Below are 21,942 nucleotides of genomic sequence, written 5' to 3' on the forward strand. Positions count from 1 at the left end.
AAAATATAACCCGCTTCATATACTATGTTTTAATGTGGTATATCTAAAGAGATTTTCTTGAGTTAGGTGATAAGTTATGGTGCTAATTAGGTATTATACTCAATTCAAAATATATATTCTGTATTCTATGTTATGTGCATATATTTATATGTTACATGCTGTATATATTTACTTACACTATTGGGTATATTATATATCTGTAAACCCCCTGAGGGTAGTATTCATTTAAACATATCAGTACATAATAGGTACTCAGGTTCTTAAACAGAAAAGTTAGTACAGAAAGATAGGTAAAGAGTAAAATTTTAATTTTTTAAATTTGTTTTTGAGAGAGAGTGCCAGCGAGTGAGCAGGGGAGTGTCAGAGAAAGAGACACACACACACAATCTGAGGACAGGCTCCAAGGTCTGAGCTAGCTGTCAGCACAGAGCCCAATATGCGGCTTGAACCAACGAACCAAGAGATCATGGCCTGAACTGAAATCAGACGGTTAACCAACTGAGCCATCCAGGTACCCCAAGTGTAAAATTTTAGAAAAGTAAATTTATTTATTCAAATATGATCATCAAGTGGATGCTTAAAAATGTAAAAGCTACTATTTAAAAAAGTACTCACTTTAGGAAATTATAATTCACTTTTAAAAATATTGAGCTTGATGTTCCACATTAAAATACTTTTTCCCTTTTAGTTGGCCCCAATTATCATTTCCAAAAAGGAAATGAAGATTCTCAATATAAACCATGATTTAAAACTGTATTCCAATTGGCTTTTACTAGGAATATCCTGCTGCTATTAACAATATTTTTTGTTGGTGGTGGTGTTGACAATTACTAGTGAAGGAGAACACTGCCATTTCTCATAGGAGTTACTGCCTGGCATGAGAGCATCTCTGAGAGTATGTGTGAATGGGATCAACAAGTCAATGTCCAATCACCACTTCCTGCTCTATCATGGGGCCATAAACGTTCATCATAGGCTCTTAGCCAAAGATGCCCTGGTTGAGGGGGCTGTGTCTTAGTTAAACCAGTGGTTAACTAAAACTACTAGGAGGGAGAAAAGCCAGAGAGACAAAGGCTTCTTTTCACTGCGTTAATATCTCTCATAAAGATGTTTCTCTTTTTAAAAAAGTCTTTTCCCCCATTATAGCCATCTGTGCAATAAGTATAGCAATGTAAAACTCTGTATTGCACTCATTTATGTTTGTCTCCTGCTACTAGATAATAAAGTTCTTGAAAGTAGGCATTTATATCCTCACAACAGAAACAATGTATATGCAGTACGTATTTTTGTTCAATGAAAAGAAGGAAGTTAAGTGACCCAAGGAATATTCCAAAATAGGCCCATAGAACAGAGATCTAGATGTTTGGAATGCTAGAGGTATTATTAATGGAAAGATTTTAAAGCTAAAGGATTAGAGTACCTAAAACATTATTATCATCTATCATGTAACTTCATCATGCCTTCATGAGTATGAATGCCTCTGCTGTGAAAACTTTTGCTAACAAACAGGTTTACAAGTTTGGGCTAATTATTTCAAATCCTACCTTGAAGCCTTTCTACGGCATGACCCAGAGAGCACAGCATTCAGTGTGAGATAGGACATTATTATATCTCATTCAGAGTGTTTTATTATTGAAAGTACTAGAAGGATCTCATTTAGCAAAATCACTTTAGGCATTACTCAAGGCATGGATTACATAAGCAATATTTGAGCAATATTCCAGTAGTGAGTTCAGCAGAAGAAAACTTAGAATTTGAACTATATATATAAAATATTATTTATGGAAATACTAACCAGGACTACTGAATATGGTCAGAAAAACATGTACCAAGCAGTATCAGAACAGTATACTATATTGGTGAATTTTTCTACTGGCTACAAGAAAAAGGCTATGAAAAGGAATTTGATCTTAAAATCAAATGAATCAAATAATGAAAGAAGAATACATGAGAGTTATAACTGTCACATACGTCAAGTACAACAGCTCTGAACCCCATCCTTCGTTCTATACTATAGGTTGCTGAGACTTAGAATCAAAAGTTACGAGATGTCTGCCCTCCTATAACTCTAATCTATATATTTGTGTTAAAATAATTGAGATAGACTAAACTGAAAGGGAGCAAAATTTAGGAAAAAGCAGATCAAGTTTTAGAATTTATTTTTAAATATCTTTGAAACACCTAAGTAGTAATGCCAAACAGAAAAATGAACAAGGACGTTCTGGCTCAGAGAATAGAAATCTAAATTGGAACTATTGAGACCATTAGAATATGGACAGCAACAGTAAGAGATGAAGTTGTAGGATGTGATTATATCCAAAAGAATTCAAATACTTATGCATTAATTGAGAAGGAAAAGGTGACATAGACAATGAAGAAGAAACCAAGACAATGTGCTGTCATGGAAACCGTCATAACAAGATGCTTTTAATTTCTTTTGTATATTAATTATGTGAATAGTAAAGTAAGATGGGATAGGATTATATGTGAATGGGAGTAAAAGAATGAAGACAATATATTTATAGACAACATTTTGAGACACTTGGCAGTGAAGAGAAACAAAGAGGTATTGTGGTGATTGGCAGAGAATGTGGCAAAAAAGAAGGAAAACTTTCACTTGTTTTAGATAGGGGAGCCTCAGGTAAAGAGCTTAGCCTAGGGCAGAGTAAGCACTGTCGTCGTCATCATCATCATCATCATCATCATCATCATCAATCTAGATCCTTTGGAATTAATTGGTAAAAGGCTAATAATATTATTATTGGTCACTTCAAATACTACTACTAATAATAATTTATTAATCATTGCTTAAACCAACCAATTAGATGAGGTAGCTATTACTTTTCACATTTTAGAAAGTGTTTATGTTAAAGAATTTGTGAAATAACTGATAGTTTCATCTTTCAGTCTTAAAAGTCTATGCTCTTGGGGCGCCTGGGTGGCTCAGTTGGTCAAGCATCTGGCTTTGGCTCAGGTTATGATCTCACGGTTTGTGGTTTCGAGCCCCATGTCGGGCTCTGTGCTGACAGCTCAGAGCCTGGAGGCTGTTTCAGATTCTGTGTCTCCCTCTCTTTCTGACTCTCTCTCTGTGTCTCTCAAAAACAAATTTTAAAAAATGGAAAAAAATTTAAAAGTCTATGCTCTATTCCTGCAGCATATTATACCCTTAAAACACTGAGTGAGAATTGCTCAGTTAGTTCTGTGGTTCTTCCTAAAGGATTTACTCACCGTTAAATGTTTCATTTGAAACTAATGCTTGATCCTACAGAACAGACTTAATCTCAGCCAACATATAGTATTTAACAAGTTTTTTGCCTAATTACTAAAAATATGATAGACATATATGGTTTAGCACTATGATCTAATCCATTTCTCTGCTGAGAATTGGTGTTTAAATATGAAAGCCTTCCTACAAAATGCACATGCTTAATTACAGCTTTTCTATAGAGAAAAGCCTGTGAAATAGAAGGAGGCCTTTGGAAACAGACTTGCCATATCATCTGTTATTTGTTACTTACCTAAATCTTTGCTGATAAGGGAAAAAGAACTTCAGAGGGACAGAAGGAAGAGGAAAAAAACTCGTTTTGTTATTAAAAATTCTGCAGTGTTTTAATTGTTACCTTGTTATTGTAGATTATATGGAGATTTGCAAAATGAAAAATACCACATTTTTAATCTTAAAAATAATGGAGTTGTCGACTCATTTCTTTTTCTGACTGTTCTTCCTAGAGGGAAATAAAAAAAGTTGAGACAGAAACTATGACCCAGATTCCTGCTCTAAGCCTCCAGAATTTAACTTTCTTCTTTTTTGTAAGCTGTCAACTTCACAGCCAAAGCCTGCGGTGCATGTCTCATTAAGAGTGATTCCATTCCCACAGAAAGGACAAACCTCTATATAGAACTGTGTGTCACTGGGTCGGGTGGGTTGGTGAGTTATTCACTTTGCCTATTTTAGCTGGCAAGTCCCTGGATTCTAACTGGACCCACGGCAACCCGGGAAACCCCCCCCCCACCCCCCGCCCCGTCTGCGCTGAAAGTCTCTGCAGCAGAGCCGAAGCTGTTCAACCTTGACAGACTTTGCTGAAGAGAGGTAACTTCTCTGACAGCAGCTCCCTGGCCTGCCACTACCTTCTCGTTGATATCTGTCCTGTCTGGCGTCTGCGGCTGCTAGATTCTGTCTGAAAGGACTATACTTCCCACAACACAGAGAGCAGAGACTCAGTTTGGAAATATCTGTTTGGACCATCATTTACAGCAGGACTGGGAAATGAGCAGAAAGAATTGGAATGCAGTGCAATGGCTGTGGTGTTGTCGCCAAATTAAGCTTTTCAGGAGTGGGCCAACCCTGCTGTGTCCTAGGATTATGGTCTTGGTGACTGTTTTTTGTAGTTCAGATCTATATTGTCCGATATGGTGGCCATTGGCCACATGTGGCTACAGAGCATTTGGCAATATGGCTAATTCAGATTAAGATATTCTGCCACAATAAAACCAAATAGATTTCAAGGACTGTATGAAAAAAGAATGTAAGTATCCTCATTAATACTTTATGATATTACATGTTAAAATAAAGTATATTTTTAAAATTAATATTGCTTGTTTCTTTTTACCCTTTCTTAAAATTACACACATAAAATTATATACTCATTGTCTATTTATTCGAGAGTACTGAATTATACATTCAGAGAAGACTGACATCCTGTATGTTTCAGGGTAGAATCTAAACCTCTTGGAATACTTTATGACACCCAGAATTTTTATCATCTAGTGTCTAATCTTTTTCTCCAGCCTCACTGCCTGCATTTTCTTTATGCATATAGCACATGCTTCAGCCATACCAAAGAATATACTGATTGCCAACTACACCATTCTTTTTCACATCTCTAGATTTCACACAAGCTCCGTTTTCCTGAGATATTCTTCTGTGTAGCTAATTCTGGCTCATACTCCAAGACTCAGCAGGAAGTGACAGAACTCCCTAACTCTCCATTTCTAAATAGATACCCTCTACTGTACTCTCACTGACCATCTTTACTTCAACATCAGAGGATTTTTCGTGTTTTATTGTAATTATTTGTTTGACTCTTTAAGAGACTATGAACTAATCAACAAAAGGGGTAACATATTAATTACCCTTTTTTCTTTAAAGCCCAGGTGGCCTAAATATTTGTTCAATAAATGTATTTTAGAAAATGAGTATTAACTTTTCTCTCAGGTTCACTGATATAATTGACATATAACACTGTACAAATTTAAGGGGCAAATGTGATGAGTTAACATACATATATACTATGAAATGATTACTATAATAAAGTTAGTTAACATAACCATCAATTCACATAGTTGTATTTTTTTTTGGATGAGAATATTTAAGATCTACTCTCTCAGCAACATTCAAGTATATGATATATTAGTGTTAACTATAGTTGCTATGTTGTATATTAGATCTTCAGAACTTATTCATCCTATACCAGCAAGTTTGTACCCTTTGACAAACACCTCCCCATTCCTTCCACCCCCCCGACCCAAGCAACCACAGATTTGCCCTTTGATTTTCTGAGTTCATCTTTTTTAAATTTCATGTGTAAGTCAGTTTATATATTTGTGTTTCTCTTCTTAGTTCCTTTAGCATAATGACCTTAGCATCATTGATTTCTCATTTAAAAATTATTATTGAGCATCTATTATAAATAGCTGTGTAAAGCAGCTCTGCTATTGAAGTTGCTCTGCATTCACTGTGGTCTAAAGGGGTTGAGCTGAACTAAGATCAAGTCTATGGTGAAGGGCTGAACAGCTCAGGAACCTGTACCTTGGATAGCATAAGGAGACAGTGTCTTAAACTTATAATTCAAATTACTGCCTGCATGGTCTTTGAGAAACCACATAATTTTTTGTGAATGTTTCTCTATCTATAAAATGATATGCACTCTAAGGATTCTTTAAATTTTAGACCTGCATCCTATGTGGTTTTCTTATATTGTCATAATTATGAAGAGGATTATAACCATTTTCTCCATTCCTTTTATATGTGGTTGCTCCAAATTCCATTTTTCATGTCTCAAAATATGTATTCTGAGCCTTATGGATAATTCCTAAGTTAAGTTTGCTTTGTAAATTTAAATGTTTCAAGAGTCACAGTTTCTACTCAATGCAGAGTTATTGGAAAGGTGTCTGATAAAATGTCATGTAATATATGAAAAATATTCTTCATTAAAGTGGGAGATTTTGCAATTTATTTAAATATACTAAATTCAATCATCTGTTCTACCTATACTTTTAGACATCATATCAAGTATTAGTTGGTCTTTTAATTTTTTTTCTGGTTTCTTTTTTTTTCCTTTTCTTTTTCTTTATAAGAGTTTATTGTCAAATTGGTTTCCATATAACACCCAGTGCTTCTCCCCACAAGTGCCCCCCACCAGGACCATCACCCCCTTCCTCCCTCCCCCTCCCCCTTCAGCCCTCTGTTGGTCTTTTTAGATATCTCATTCTTTATAAGATCTGCTTAGTTTGGTAAAGCCTTTTTCTTTTTTCTTTATTTTGGCTCCTTAATGTTGTCATGTCAATTTGTTAAAAGATTCCAACAATTCAGTAAGCTCTCCACCAGATAAAAGACATTCATTTTTGTATGTGTCAAACCAAGGGAGAACTAAACTCCATAAATATATTTCTAAAAGAATTAAAATTGCTGGTCAAAAATGAAAATAGTTTATTGATAGTAACTGGAAACCTCTGGGGGAAAATGTATATTTCCTTATAAATAAGATGTGTGTGTGTGTGTGTGTGTGTGTGTGTGTGCGCGTGCGTGCATGTGAGCACATATGTGTGTGTGCCAAAAATTCCCTAAAAGTGTCTGAGTGTCTGTTCTAAGGCAAGGGGAAAAGCTCCTGGTCTAAGACCATAAAATGTGTAATTTTATTTTATTTTTTAAAATTTTCAAACTTTTTTATTTTTATTTTATTATTTTTTATAGTTTATTTTCAAGTTGGTTTCCATATAACACCCAGTGCTCTTCCCCACAAGTGCCCTCCTCCATGACCATCACCCTCCTTCCTCTTTACCCCTCCCCCTTCAGCCCTCAGTTTATTTTCAGTATTCAAGAGTCTCTCATGAAAATCTGTGATTTTAGATCTCATTCAAACAGAAGCCCAATTATTAAGTTGACTCTAGGTTTTATACACTTATAGGTGCCACTATAAATCTTGCTTAATATAGGGGAAAGGGAGGGGTAGGTGGAGGAAGACTAACTCAGCTTACTAGCTTCATAATCTTGGGTACCTTCCATGTATCCCAGATTCAATACCTTCAAGAGAAATAGGTCCCATTCCACTCAATATTCAAGAATTTGTTGAAATGAATAAAAAAACCTATGTAAGTCTGAGGGGTGTTGAGGTGTTTGTCAATATAATATCAATTAACATATTGAGGACTGATATAAGAGTGTTCATATATATGTATGTGTGTATATAATATTTACATAGCTATGTGATATTCACACATATATATGTTCATATGCATACATATGTACATATATCCTGTAACAGAAGTACAAAGTGCTGAGTCACATGTAGGCAGAAGAGTTTAAAGAAAGAAGAGATTGCTTCTAATTGGACACATCAGGTGACTTATAAATGACATCCTTTTGCTCTGTTTTCTCCTTCACTTATGTCTAGGTAATTTCTTTACTATTTTAATTTTACTTATTTTTTATATGAGTGCAGTTCACAAACAATGCTATATTAGTTTCAGGTATACAACAGAGAGATTCAACTTCTCCATACATTATACTATGGTCACCACATTTGACATGGTAAATAGCTTAATTACACCCCATTTCAAAGGACTAGTTTAGTCACATGAAGTAGATGTTATCAAACTTTTCTCCATCTGTCCCACATCATTATGGAAAACCATAATGTAGGGCTGAAGGAAACCAAGAATGAGACAGGAAGGAAAGGAAGCCGATACAAGAGTGGATTACTGAGGCTACTGGATTTTTCATTTTGTTGGACCATCTTTCAAGAGCTATATAAAGACTGATCCTCAAGGCCATGTTGAGGAGGAAGGTAGAAGAATATGGCCACAGTCTTTCATTTGCCAACAGTTAAAGATTACTTCCTCAGGGCATTTTTCCTGCTCTTTTCCCTTATCATGATCTGGCTCTAAGCAGTCTGCCCTAGCACAGCAAAGGGGCTCTTAAGTAGAATGTAAGAGGGATTTGGAGAAGACACAAGGCAAGGCTCTACTGATCTGTACCCATAAGAAATCATTTTAAGTCTATGAAAAGTTGATTATTATTTTGTTGGCCAGGAATGGAACTAAGAACAAAGACCTGGAAACAGAGAAAACCAAGAAGATTTGAAATGGTTATCTTAAGTGATATCTGACATTGGGGAGGTAAAACGTTGGGGTTAATTTTTTAATAATTATTTATTTCAGGAAAGATAGAGAGAACATGAGCAATAAAGGGGCAGAGAGAGAGGGAGAGAGAGAATCCCAAACAGGCTCTGTGCTGTGGGGTTCGATCTCACAACTTGTGAGATCATGACCTGAGCTGAAACCAGGAATTGGACACTCAACCGTGCACACAGGCATCCCAAACAGAGTGTTTATTTAAATTATTTGCAAATCCTTCTGTCTTTTTTAGATTTCAACAAGGCATTTGCTTGTCTCCCATGATATGATGGATGTTTGGCAGTAAATGTTCAACAACTACCTCTCTGAGGCAGGGAAATGTGTGTGTGTGTGTGTGTGTGTGTGTGTGTGTATGTGTGTGTGTGTTACAAATATTATTGATTATAAAATTCATGTAGCACACCCTTCAAAAAATAATAAAATGCACAATGTTCTTTATTATAAATTCCATATAGCCAATTAATTTTCACAAAATGCTTTCACCTAATTTTGCCAAAATCTTATATGCAGTGTATGTTTACAATTGACCAGTGTATTATTATATGAATACAAACTGAAATTTTTATATAGGTTAATGTGAAGTCAAATAATTGTACTCAGCATTCTGCTTACCAATCAATGAAAGAAATACCTTCTTTGATGAATCACAAAATAGTTTCAAATGTTACAAGAATATTTTTTTATATATTGTGCAATCACAATGTTACGTTTACAGACTTGACAAACAAGTTTAATCAGAATTGTTAAAATTTTCTTCATCATTTTAAGGCCACACAATAAAAATCAAGCCCTGATTTTTAGTGTGCCAGTTACTATGGTGTAAATATTCCCACCTTGACCAATTTCAAGCTACTGATGTGAGGTCAGTAATGTGGATTGGAAGGAAATCCACAGTAGCACACCAATGTAGTATATGGACCATATAACATCTGTCATTGTGAATAGCCTGAGTATAGAAAACTGTAAAATGTGGTCAAATAATTAGTAATAATCTATTTTTCATTAGAATTTATTGATGGTTTACTTTAAAAATATTTAATTATAAATTTATATAATTTAAATTTTAATAATGGCTATGTTTAACAATAGGCTACTGAAAATTTATCAATTCTTTTGTGCATACCTCTATGAGCTGTTGCCAGCACATGATGGATATGCCAGTAAAAGATTCTGCAAGCCAATGGCCTGTGTTCTTTTTAGTTACTCTAGGACTTTGAAGGGATCAATGAGGTTACAATGACTATAGTCCAGACTCCTTTTGTAAAGATCCAATACTGTAGAGGTGACAGCTTAATGGTGGAAAAAGGAATGGTATATCACTTGTGACTGGGTTCAGTAAAAGGTCTGCTCATGAAGTAGAATTAAGTTGGGTCTTACAGAAGGAATGGATTTGGTCAATCGGGAGATAGCATTCCAGATGGAGCTAAAAGAACAAGCACAGTTTGAGGTGGAAAAGTGTGATAAATATCCAATCTTTCCACTTCAGAGATGACAAAAAGGAAGGACCAGATCCAGGCCAGGATCACAGTGCAGAGGCCCTAACTTGATATATAAAGAGGCACAATGGAAGGGGTTGGAAAGAGCAGATGACGTTATCCAAATTGCACTTAACAAAGAATACCCTAGTGGGGCACCTGGGTGGCTCAGTCTGTTAAGTGTCCAACTCTTAGTTTCAACTCAGGTCATGATCTCATGGTTTTGAGTTCAAGTCTCACATTGGGCTGACAGTGCAGAGCCTGCTTGGGATCCTCTGTCTCCCTCTTTGCCCTTCCCCCACTAGTGGTGTCTCTGCCTTTCTCAAAATAAATAAATTAACACACAACAACAACAACAAGAAAGAATACCCTAGTGATGAGACAATAGAGTGGAGTGGTGGTCTAGAGAGAAATTGCAATAGAGTGGAGTGGTGGTCTAGAGAGTATTGCAATAACAAAGTTTAGAAGTAATAAGGATGGTGATAATGGAAACAAAAATACAATGGTGTGTATGGCCTATTTTGTCTTATAATTCAGAGGGTAATATTATATGTAGAATATAAAGTGAATGATGATCTTTGGGATTATGCTATGTGGACTTAAAAAAAACCTGACAAATGATTACTTCATGTGAGATGAGAGAGAAAGCAGGAAGCCTACTTAGGAGGTTAATGCAGTATTCCAGGTGAGAAATGGAGGGTGGGGGGAGGATAACTTAAAACTAGTGGCAGTGGACATTATATCCATGGGCTGAATTATGTGTACCCCAAAGTTATATGTTGAAATATTAATACTTCAGTATCTTGGAATATTGCTGTATTTGGAGACAAAAACTCTGGATAATTAAGGTAAAATCAGATCGTATGGGTGGTCCCAAATCTGACATGATTTATGTCCTTATAAAAAGGAGATTAGAACACAAGATGCACAAAGGAAAGATGATTTGATGACACAGGGAGAAGACAGCCATTCATAAGCCCAGGCCCGAAGGAGGAAACAACCCACATGACACACTGATCTTAGGCTTCCAGCCTCCAGAACTGTGAGGACACAAATTTCTGTTTAAGCCACCTTTTTTATGGTTCTTTGTTAGGCTTCCCAAGCAAATGCATACAGCCCTCTGCAGCCATCCTTAGGCAGGATAAAAAGTAATATAATTTTGTGATCAGAGGAATCTTGGTATTTGGAAAAGACATTTGTGTCTGTAATATATAGAGTTTGATTCTTGCAACAGCATGAAGTCTAGACAAATTATTTAAATGTTTCTGAGCTTCAGTTTTTAAAATCACATCATATATAATACAACGGCCACCAGCACAAACCCTGGCACAAAATAGGTATCACAAAAGTTAGTTTTTAGTTATCTCCTAGTTTTTTCTTCCTAACAGACAGTCACATAACAGGCCTTAAGTGAACAGCTCTAAAGTTAGACTACATTTAAATCTCACCTGAATTAATCAAACCTGGGTTCAAATTCTGGCCTCTATCACTTGCCGGCACCTGGGCAAGTTGCTTAATGTCTCTAAACCTTGTTTCCTCTTTGATACAATTCTCATAAAGTGATTATTAGGATTAAATGTGATTTTACATGTGAATTGCTTAGAACATAAATAGTGCTTAATACATAAAAATGAATCGACAAGTATTACTATTACTAATCACATGCAATTTGTAAATTCTTTTCCTTAGACACTGGTATTTGCCATCACTGTCTATGACCAACTCTTCTGAATAGAAATTCTTCCTACATGGTTTGCCTCTAGTCTTCATGCTTCAGCTAACACCTATGGCTCCTAATTTATATCTCCAGCTAGATACCTGGCAAATGGTAATTCAACTATTGCCAAGAATTCTGAGAAATTTAAGACTAAAGCTGTTCATTAGATATGGTGGTGCACTGAATGTTCAGTAGTGTCACTACAAAGTAACATTTAGTGTTTCTTAAAACAGGATCTCTATCCCTGTTGCCTATGTAGGCACCTCAAATAGCAAATTAGAACAGAAATAACCTCTGTCATCAGGGAACTTAACAGCTAAAGCATCTTGATTGGATTCACCCAGTGTTTTAATAAAATGACTCACGGTCCAATTCTCTTGTCCTCATTTTGTTGCTGATGAAATCCCAGGATAGTACCAAAGTGTTGGCTCTTTTCACTCTGTTGAACTAATGTCTGCTCTTTTCCCCATACTCTAATCTTTAATCATACCTTTGGGATACTAGAGTGTAGTAAACCATTTGGGATTATCTAACACATAGGAATAGCAAGTTATTCTCTGAAGCACATGGAAGCTGTCAATGTGGTGTATTTCCTCCCTGTCCCTCAAGATATCTTTGATTCTTCCCATGGTTCCACAGGGCACTCCTGGCTAAAAGAAATCCTGAAATGGAATTCCTGTCTATTTCCAACTTGGCATTTAAAAGCAAGGTAGGGGGCGCCTGGGTGGCTCAGTCAGTTAAGTGTCTGACTTCCGCTCAGGTCAGGATTGCAGTCTGCGGGTTTGAGCCCCACTATGGGCTATGTGCTGACAGCTAAGAGCTTGAAGCCTGCTTCAGATTCTATGTCTCCCTCTCTCTCTGCCCTTTCCCCACTCATGCTCTGTTTTATCTGCCTCAATCATAAGTAAACATAAAAAATTAAAAACAATAAATAAAAAACAAGTTAGATTTAGAAACAACTTTAGGATTCAAGACTATTTTGGGTCATGAATTCATAAAACAGTAGGGAAGCTATGAAAAAAGTGAATGATGAAGGTCATGCTTTAACAAGAACCCATTATTGTTGACACAAACAAGGTATCTTGGAAATTTTCCTGGCAACAGACTCCTCTGCCTATTTACTTGAGGTGAGAGTTTAATCTTTATAGTTGCAGTTCTTCAGCCCCTTGGCTTCAATGATTGGCATAAAGGGGTGATGTGTTTCCTAAATGGGCCACAGGTCATTTGTTTGGATTTTTCAAACTCATTTTCAAAGCTAAAATAGGGGATCTCCTTCTGCAAAATCTCTTCATTCTCTGCAAAAATGTGGGCCAAGAGTAGTTCGCATAGTTATAGATTCATGAAGAAATAAAAAAAAAAAAGAGAGAGGACAATGCCCCCATGAAAAAGAGAGGAATTAAGAGGTAGAGAATAGATTTATCAGAACTGGACTCCTGATTTTACTTGTTCGTTTCTCTTACTACATTCACAGCTTTCACAATTACATATATAAATAGATCCCATTTTCTGCCTAAGTTAGCTTGGTTTCAATTTCTGTCACTTGCAAAGAGCATATTAACTGTTATTCTAATCAAAACAAGAAATGAATATAAGATGGAGGAAGAAATAATTCCATAGAGGTATTAGAACCTTAGGCCATAAAGGAAGGTTGAAAAGATAAATACTTGGGGAGGAGTTAAGATGGCAGAGAATTAGGGGGACCCTAGAGTTTCCCTCAAACATAGCTATATTGAGGTCAGGTCACTTGAACACCCAGGAAATCGATCTGTGGAAGGGAAGAAGGATCTCCACAGTTGGAGGCAGTCAGCCTGGGAGGCTTACTTTAGCAAACAAATAAAAGCACACATAGCTAAAGGTCCAAATATTCCCGACTGCAATCAAGGAGGAGCTCTGCAGAGGACTGGCCAGTGGGAAAGAGAAGCCAAAATGCAAGAGTAGAGTGCACACAGCATACACCAGAAATACTTCCTGAAGCATTAGGTTCTGGACAGTGTACGGCCCACTTTTAAGATAGCAGTACTCTCAGGTGCAGGAAACATAACAAGCTTTTAAAACACATAAGAGATAGAAATTTACCCAAAAATAACAAGACAGAAGAATTATCCCCAAAAGAAAAGTAGAGAAGAAAAAAATAGGTAGGGACTTGCTCAAAACAGATATAAGCAATATATCTGAACAAGAATTTAGAACAACAGTCATAAAACCAAGAGCTGAGCTTAAAAAAAGCAAAGAAGGCAACAGAGAAACTCTGTCCTAAAAACTAATCAGGCTGAAATTTTTAAAAATGATATGACTGAAATACAATACTGACTGGGTATAGTCACAATGAGAATTGGAGAAGCAGAGGAAAGAATAGGTGATACGGAAAATACACTAAACTGGATGGACTTAACAGACATATTCTGAGCATTTCATCCCAAAGCAGCGGAATACACATTCTTCTGGAGTGCACATGGAATATTCTCCAGAATAGATCACATACTGGTCACAAAGTATCGCTTAACAAGATGAAAACATCAAAATCATACCATGCATATTTTCATACCACGATGCAAGAAACTTGAAATAAACCACAGAAAAGAATGTTGAAAGACCATGAATACTTGGAGATTAAAAAAATATATCCTACTAAAGAATGAGTGGGTTAACCAAGAAATTAAAGAGGAAATTAAAAAGTATATGGATGTCAATGAAAATGGAAACATGACAGCCCAAAACATCTGCTAAGCAACAAACATAGTCATAAGAACAAGCAGAAGAAAGGAAATACTAGAAAGGAAAGATTAGAGCAGAAAATAATGGTATAAAAAACAAAACAGTAGAACAGATTAAAACAGGAGCTGATTCTTTAATAATTGATAAACCTCTAGTCAGGTTGATCAAAAACAAAAAGGAAAGGACCCAAAAACATAAAATCACAGAGGAAGGGCGCGAGATGGTGTAGAAATAAGGAGCTCTGCAATTTTCACCGCCTGCATCTATCAAACGAAGAAGGACTGAAGCCACAATACTCTGATCTACAAGAGTGGCAGAAAAAGACACAGAGTCCACAAAGAAGACAGCCTCATAGGGCTCCCTAAAGAAACAAGCCGAAGTACACATGGTGGAGAGTCCCAGATAACACTGAGTAGGGAAATAAAATAACCAAAGGAACAAGAGAAACTGAGACACTATTAAAAAAGCATTTCCTGAACAGACAGGCCCTGGACAGTCAATGGGCCTTTTAATATAGTAATTCTCACAGGTAAAGAGTGCATATCAAGCTTTTAAAACTGACAAGAGACAGAAAGCTAGCCAAAATGGTGAAATGGAAAACCTCCCATCTAAAGAAATTCCAGAAAGAAGTCACAGCCACAGAACTGCTCAAAACACATGTAAGCAATATAATGGAGCAATAATTTAGAACAATTGTCATAAAATTAATAGCCAAAGCAATCCTGAAAAATAAGCCGAAGCTGGAGGCATCACAATCCCGGACTTCAAGATGTATTACAAAGCTGTAATCATCAAAACAGTATGGTACTGACACAAAAACAGACACATAGATTAAAGGAACAGAATAGAGAACCCAGAAATAGATCCACAAACATATGGCTAACTACTATTTGACAAAGCAGAAAAGTATATCCTAAGGAAAAATTGACAGTCTCTTCAGCAAATGGTGCTGGAAAAACTGGACAGCAACATGCAGAAGAATGAACCTGGACCATTTTCTTAATATATACAGAAATAAACTTAAAACAGATGAAAGACCTAAACATAAGCTAGGAAGCTAGGAGAAAATAGACAACAACCTCTTTGACCTCAGCTGCAGCAACTTTTTACTTGACAAGTCTCCAGAGGCAAGGGAAACAAAAGCAAACATGAACTATTGGGACATTATCAAGAAAAAAACTACAAAGCAAAGGAAACAATCAGCAAAACTAAAAGGCAACCAATGGAATGGGAGAAAATACCTGCAAATGACATCATATAAAGGGTAAGTATCAAAAATCTATAAACAACTTAATCAAACTCAACACCAAAAAAGCAAATAATCCAGTGAACAAATGGGCAAAAAAACATGGATAGACACTTTTCCAAAGAAAACATCGAGATGGCTAACAGACACATGAAGAAATGATCATCACTCATCATCAGGGAAATAGAAATGAAAACCACAATGAGATACCACCTTACACCCGTGAGAATGGCTAAAACTAACAACAGGCAAGAACAGATGTTGGTGAGGATGTGGAGAAAGAAGAACCCTTTTGTACTGTTGTGGAGTGCAAACTGGTGCAGCCACTCTGGAAACAGTGTGATGGTTCCTCAAAAAATTAAATATAGAAATACCCTACAACCCAGCAATTGTACTGCTAGGGTACAAAAAAGATTAAAAAATGTTCATTTGAAGGGACAGATGATTCCCAATGTTTATCACAGCACTATCAACAATAGCCCAATTATGGAAAGAGCCCAAAAGTTTATCAACTGATGAATAAAGAAGATGCGGTGTAAATATATAAAATGGAATATTACACAGTAATCAAAAAGAGTGAAATCTTGCCATTTTCAACAATGCAGATGGAACTAGATTATATTATGTCAAGTGAAAAAAGTCAGAGAAAGACAAATATTATATTATTTCACTCATTGTGGGATTTAAAATAGATGAACATTGAGGAAGGGAATGAAAAATAAGATAAAATCAGAGAGGGAGGCAAATCATAAGAGACTCTTAAACAGAGAGAACTAACTAAGTTGCTAGAGGGGAGGGGAGTGTGGAGATGGATGAAATGGGGGATTGGCATTAAGGAGGGCACATGTTGGGATGAGCATTGGGTGATATTCAATTGATGATCACTGGGTACTACTCCTAAAACCAATACTACACTGTATGTTAAGTAACTTGAATTTAAAAAAAAAGAAGAAGAAGAAGAAAGGAAATACTTTAGTAGATGAGAGAGAATTCCAGATATGAGAAAGAAGTTTATAAGGAGTTGAGACAAGAGATAGTGCATATTAACTATTATCGTGGTTGTTACCAGGTTTTTCTTAATTATAGGGTTCATGTGTATTAGCAATAGAAGAAATCACTAAAATATGGAAATGTTTTAAATCCAGGGAGAGAGTTTCAACCTAATACAGCAGACAATGAAACCATTTTTATGTTCCAAGCAGGAAAGTTACAGAATAAAAATAGCATTTAAAAAATGTTTTCCTGGAAGTTATTTGTAGTAATGACTAGTGACAAGAACACAGTGAATGATCTCATGAGAAACTGATGAAGAAAATCAATTATGAGATGACAAGAGCCTGAGACTGGACATGGACAGCAGGAATGGAAAAGAAAGAGTTAACTGTAAAGTCACCTCTAAGAAGAAAACAATGTTGGTTACATGGAACACTAGAATATAGATCAGACCTCAGAGTCCAAAGGTAAAATGAAATTAGTAGGTATAGATAGTGTTTATAGGCTGCAAATTCATGTTCATGGAAGTGAAAGGAAGGATGTAACCAATCTCACTCAGGTAAATCAACAATATCAAGAGGATGCTAGCATATTAGGGAAGTTTTCATTCACATGACATTTTCACTCTTCAGAGTAATATAAAAATGCTAATTAAAGAAGATGAATATACAAATATTAACCAATGACTACTTAAACTAAGTAACCTCAATTGTATTTTACTGGCAGCTAAATATATTATAACTCTATAATAAGCCCTGAAGAATGAGTTAAACATTACTATACCCACTATACAGATAAAGAAACTGAAGTTCAGAAAATGTCAGTAACTTGCTAAAGATCACAAAACTAATAAATATTAGGAATAGAAACTAGGCTTTTGGAATTAATCAAATCCTCTTTCCATTATGTCACGCAGAAACTTACAAATTCAATTATAATTTTGCTATTAGAAAAACCTACATTTTCATTTAGAAGAAAAATGAGAAGGACAGAAAAAAAGAAATTAATGCTATTTAGCACTGTCAGGTTACTCCTGGAAATCTTTGTGAGACTAATGAGGGCTACATGTTCCAGAAGATATTATGTTATCATATATGTAAAGAATAAGAAATAAAATTAATAGCTAAAGAAAAAAAACAAGTCAAGATACAAGAAACAATGCACAAATACAATGTGATGATATGAATTCAATCATCTAAGAATGATAATATTGAGAAATGATGGAAATCAAAGATAAATTAAAATTTAAAATTCATTGAAATGAATCTTGTACAAGGTAAATTTATCATAAGTTAAGGTGAAGCTGCAATTTCTTTCTCCTTCAAGACCTCTATATTTTAAATGGGGGACTTTTTTCTTAGGACAGATCAAAATAATGTCAGACATTAACTGTACTCTGCATATTAGTGTAAGTACAATAGACTGTAAAATATTTTGTGTAATCAGAGCCACCTTTCTGAGAAAATGTATGCTATCACAGTGCTTTAGTCCTAAAGAGTTCCATTAAATGATAATAAACTAAAGGATGTACAGACCAAAATTAAGCAGTAAATATTTTCTGAGCATTTACACGTGGAGTCCATGGGCACTAAAAAGCATATACAGAAGACTGAAAGAGTCCATGCCTTGAGAAGTCTACATTACAGGAAAAAAAATGCTTATTTTATTAAACTGATAAGAACAGATACTACACTTGATCTTAGCCAAAAGGCCGAGAAGCGATAAAAAAATGCTTATTTTAAAATGGAAATAACAATCCAATAAAATACATAGTATAATAAAATACAAACCAAAATTTAGATGCTATTTTGTAAGACATGAAGTTTAAGAAAGATAGCATTTCAAGTAGAGAGAAAAACACATAGATGAGAGAATGTAAGATCATTAAGCAATGATGTATAATCCACTTTGGCTTGGAAGGAATAAACCCATAGTATAAGAGAAGGTTGTCGGGCTGAAAGCACAGCATAAATGCGAGTTATAGAGGATGGTGAGTGTGGGTTGAGTTAATTAGCCCCAAACAGAGGCACCTCAGTGGCTCAGTTGGTTGAGCGTCCAACTTCAGCTCAGGTCAAGATCTTGCTCATGGGTTTGAGCCCAGCATCAGGCTCTGTGCTGACAGCTCAGAGCTAGGAGCCTGTTTCGGCTGTGTCTCCCTCTTTCTGTCCCTCCCCTGCTAACACTCTTTCTCTCTCAAAATCAATAAACCTTAAAAAAAAATTAGCCCCAAACATTTGATCTGAGAATCTTTTGCCCTGATAGCCAGCTATTTTATGGGGACTATTCAGAGGAAAAGAGATGTTTTATTTGCTTTTCTGGGTCTATTCCACATTTATAAGGTTTCTTATCTGATATTCATGGCCTCAAAGAGTCTGTGGATAGAATTCATAGCATCCATTACTTTAATTAGGCAAAATTTAAAAGAAACATACCAACATTTGTGTAATACAGTATGCCAGTGTTAGAAAAACATTGATGACATTAAATGCTTAAATTTAAAATCAAAAGAGGTCTTAAATAAATAATGTAAGATTCAGCCTTAATAAGCTAGGGAGAACAGCAAATTAAACTCAAAACAAGCAGAAGGGAGGAAGGAGAGTGAGAGGAAAATATTGATAAATTCTAGTTTATAGTGATGTGATATTAAAGTGGAATCATAATGCTAATCCTGAAGTTATTAGGAGGGCTGAGAGAGCTCCTGTAAGTGGTCATGGACTTGGATTTACTATGTGATATGCATGGGTTTGGTGGGTCTTTAAGTGTTGTCATGTAAATATAGGCTTACTAACAGAGTGAAAACATAGGCTTGAATTAAAGCCTCAGCAAATTAAAGGATTGTTAGTAAGATAAGAATGATAAAGGTGGTTAGGGCAACAGAGGTGCTAATGTTTATTAGGGCTAAGGTAGCCCTTCCAATTAGATGAATTAATAGGTGGACTGCAGTAATATTGGCTGTAAGTTGTACATCCAGGGCTATTGGTTGAATGAAAAGGTTGATAGTTTCAATGATCACGAGAATTGGGATAAAAGGGAGGGGTGTTCCTTGAGGTAGAAAGTGAGCTAAGGATGCTTTGGTCTTGTATTGAGATCCAGTGACTGGTGCTGGCTCATAGGGGAATAGCCATTCCCAGGTTTACTGATAGTTGTGTTGTGGGTGTAAATGAATGTGGAAGTAGACCTAGATTAGTTGAGCCAATGATTAAGGACATTAATATTAGAGCTCATGTGTGTTTTTTGTGGTTGTGGACGGCTAGTATTTGTTTTGATGTAAGTTGAACTAGTCATTGTTGAAGTGAAATTAAACAGTTGTTAATTAGTTAATTAGGTGAAGGAAATGGATACTTGGGAATATAAACAGAAAAACAATTGAAAAAATTAATGAAACCAAAAGCTGCACAACTAGCCATACTGACCAAGATCAAAAGGGAGTTGGTACAAATCATAAATATCAGGAGTGAAACAAGGACATCACTACATAGCCTAGAGGCATTAAAAATATATTAAAGGAATACTATTAACAACTCTATGATTACAAATTGACAACTTAGATGAAAAGAGACAATATTTCAAAGACACATCTACCCATAGTTCCTCAAGAAAAAAATGGGTAATTGCCATAGTTCATAGCTAGTCAAAAATATTAATTCTTAAAATTTTTCCAACAAAGAAAGCTCCAGTTTCAGATCATGTGACTACCCATTTCTTCCAAACATTTAAGGAAAATATAATACCACTTCTTTTCATATCTTCTAGGAATTAGGATAAAAGAAAGCAATTCACAATTAATTTTATAAAGCCGGAATTGTTCTAATACCAAGGTCTGAGATACATATTACAAGAAAGCTACAGACAATGAAAATCCTCAATAAAATGTTAACAAATCAATCCTAACAATTTACAGAAGGGACAATATATCAAAAGAGAGTGGGGTTAATTCTAGTAATGCGAAGCTAGGTCAACATTTAGAAATCAAGCAATAGACTTCATCATATTAAGATAATAAAAAAAAATAATATGATCCTCTCACTATTTGCAGGAAAAGCTTCAGACAAGATTCAATACCCATTCACAATAAAAACTCTTAGCAAATTATGAATGAAACCTCATTAACATGATAAAAGACATATAACAAAAACATAGGGATAACACTATACCTCATGTGAAAGACTAAATGCATTGCCTCTAGATCAGAAACAATGAAAGTGTGTCACCTCCCTAATTAGGATTCAACATTATACTGGAAACTCCTAACCAGTGCAATAAGGCAGGAAGAATAAATAAGATTAATTCAGATTGGAATTAGAAAATAAAACTATCTCCTTTCACAGAAATCATTTCCTGTAATACTCTAGGTAAAATATCCCAAGGATTACAAAGTTGCTCCTAGATTAATTTAAGTCACATTAGCAACATCACAAAATATAGCAATATCACAGAAACACCAATCATAGTTCAAAGCATTAGCAATAAATAACTATAATTCAAAGTTTAAACAACAGTGGCATTTTAATAACACCACACATAAATTAAATATTTAAAGTATATCAGAGGAGATCCTGGCAAGATGATGGAGAAGTAGGGAGTTCCATACATTTTCGCCCACCTGCATCTCTAAAATGAGGAAGGACTGGGGGCACCTGGGTGGCTCAGTTAGTTAAGTGTCCAACTTTGGCTCAGGTCATGATCTCATTATTCGTGGATTCAAGCCCCAAGTCAGGCTATCTGCTGACAGCTAGCTCGGAGCCTGGAGTCTGTCTTCAGATTCTGTGTCTCCCTCTCTCTGACCTTCCCCTGCTCATGCTGTCTCTCTCTCTCTCTCTCTCTCTCTCTCTCTCTGTCAAAAATAAATAAAACAAAACAATTTTTTAAATCAGGAAGGACTGAAGCCATAAGACACTGAACTGCAAGAGTCTGGGATAAAAAGAGACAGAGTCCACTCAGAAGACAGCCTCATAGATGCTTGATTGAGAACTGGGGAAGATAAAAACTGGCCCGGACCTAGAGGTGCAGGGCGGGGGCGAGCACCTTCCATAGAGAGCCACGGAGAGACAAGGGGAAGAGAAAAAGTGGCTGAAGCTGCTATAAACTGTCTCTGGAGAAGAGAAAAACCTCAGCCCAGGATGAAGAGGGATCCTATCATCCCATCTGTAACTGCAGGGTGTTCAGAGAGAGATTTCTTCTCTAGCTGTGGAGCTTTCCTTGGGCTAGGGACCCCAATCCCAGGCGAGGCCAGGAGAAACTGCTACCCTACTCCCTCTACTCAATCCCCAGCTAGGAAGCCACCTGGCCTGCGGGAGTACATTTCAAGCAGTATCATTAAAGTGCACAGATTTCGCTTAGCATGATACCCTCAAGGTCCGTCCACTTTCCTACAAATGGCC

General features: G+C 36.0%; 1 protein-coding gene and 1 pseudogene across 3 annotated transcripts in view; both read right to left on the reverse strand.

Moving 5' to 3' along the window:
* GRM5 (glutamate metabotropic receptor 5) overlaps positions 1–21,942 on the reverse strand; it is a 528,959-nt gene that overhangs the window by 330,284 nt on the left and 176,733 nt on the right. The gene's annotated exons all lie outside the window — the stretch shown is intronic.
* LOC115272934 lies at positions 18,084–18,284 on the reverse strand (annotated as a pseudogene).

This window comes from Suricata suricatta, chromosome 11 (genome assembly GCF_006229205.1).
Source record: "Suricata suricatta isolate VVHF042 chromosome 11, meerkat_22Aug2017_6uvM2_HiC, whole genome shotgun sequence".
NCBI lineage: Eukaryota > Metazoa > Chordata > Mammalia > Carnivora > Herpestidae > Suricata > Suricata suricatta.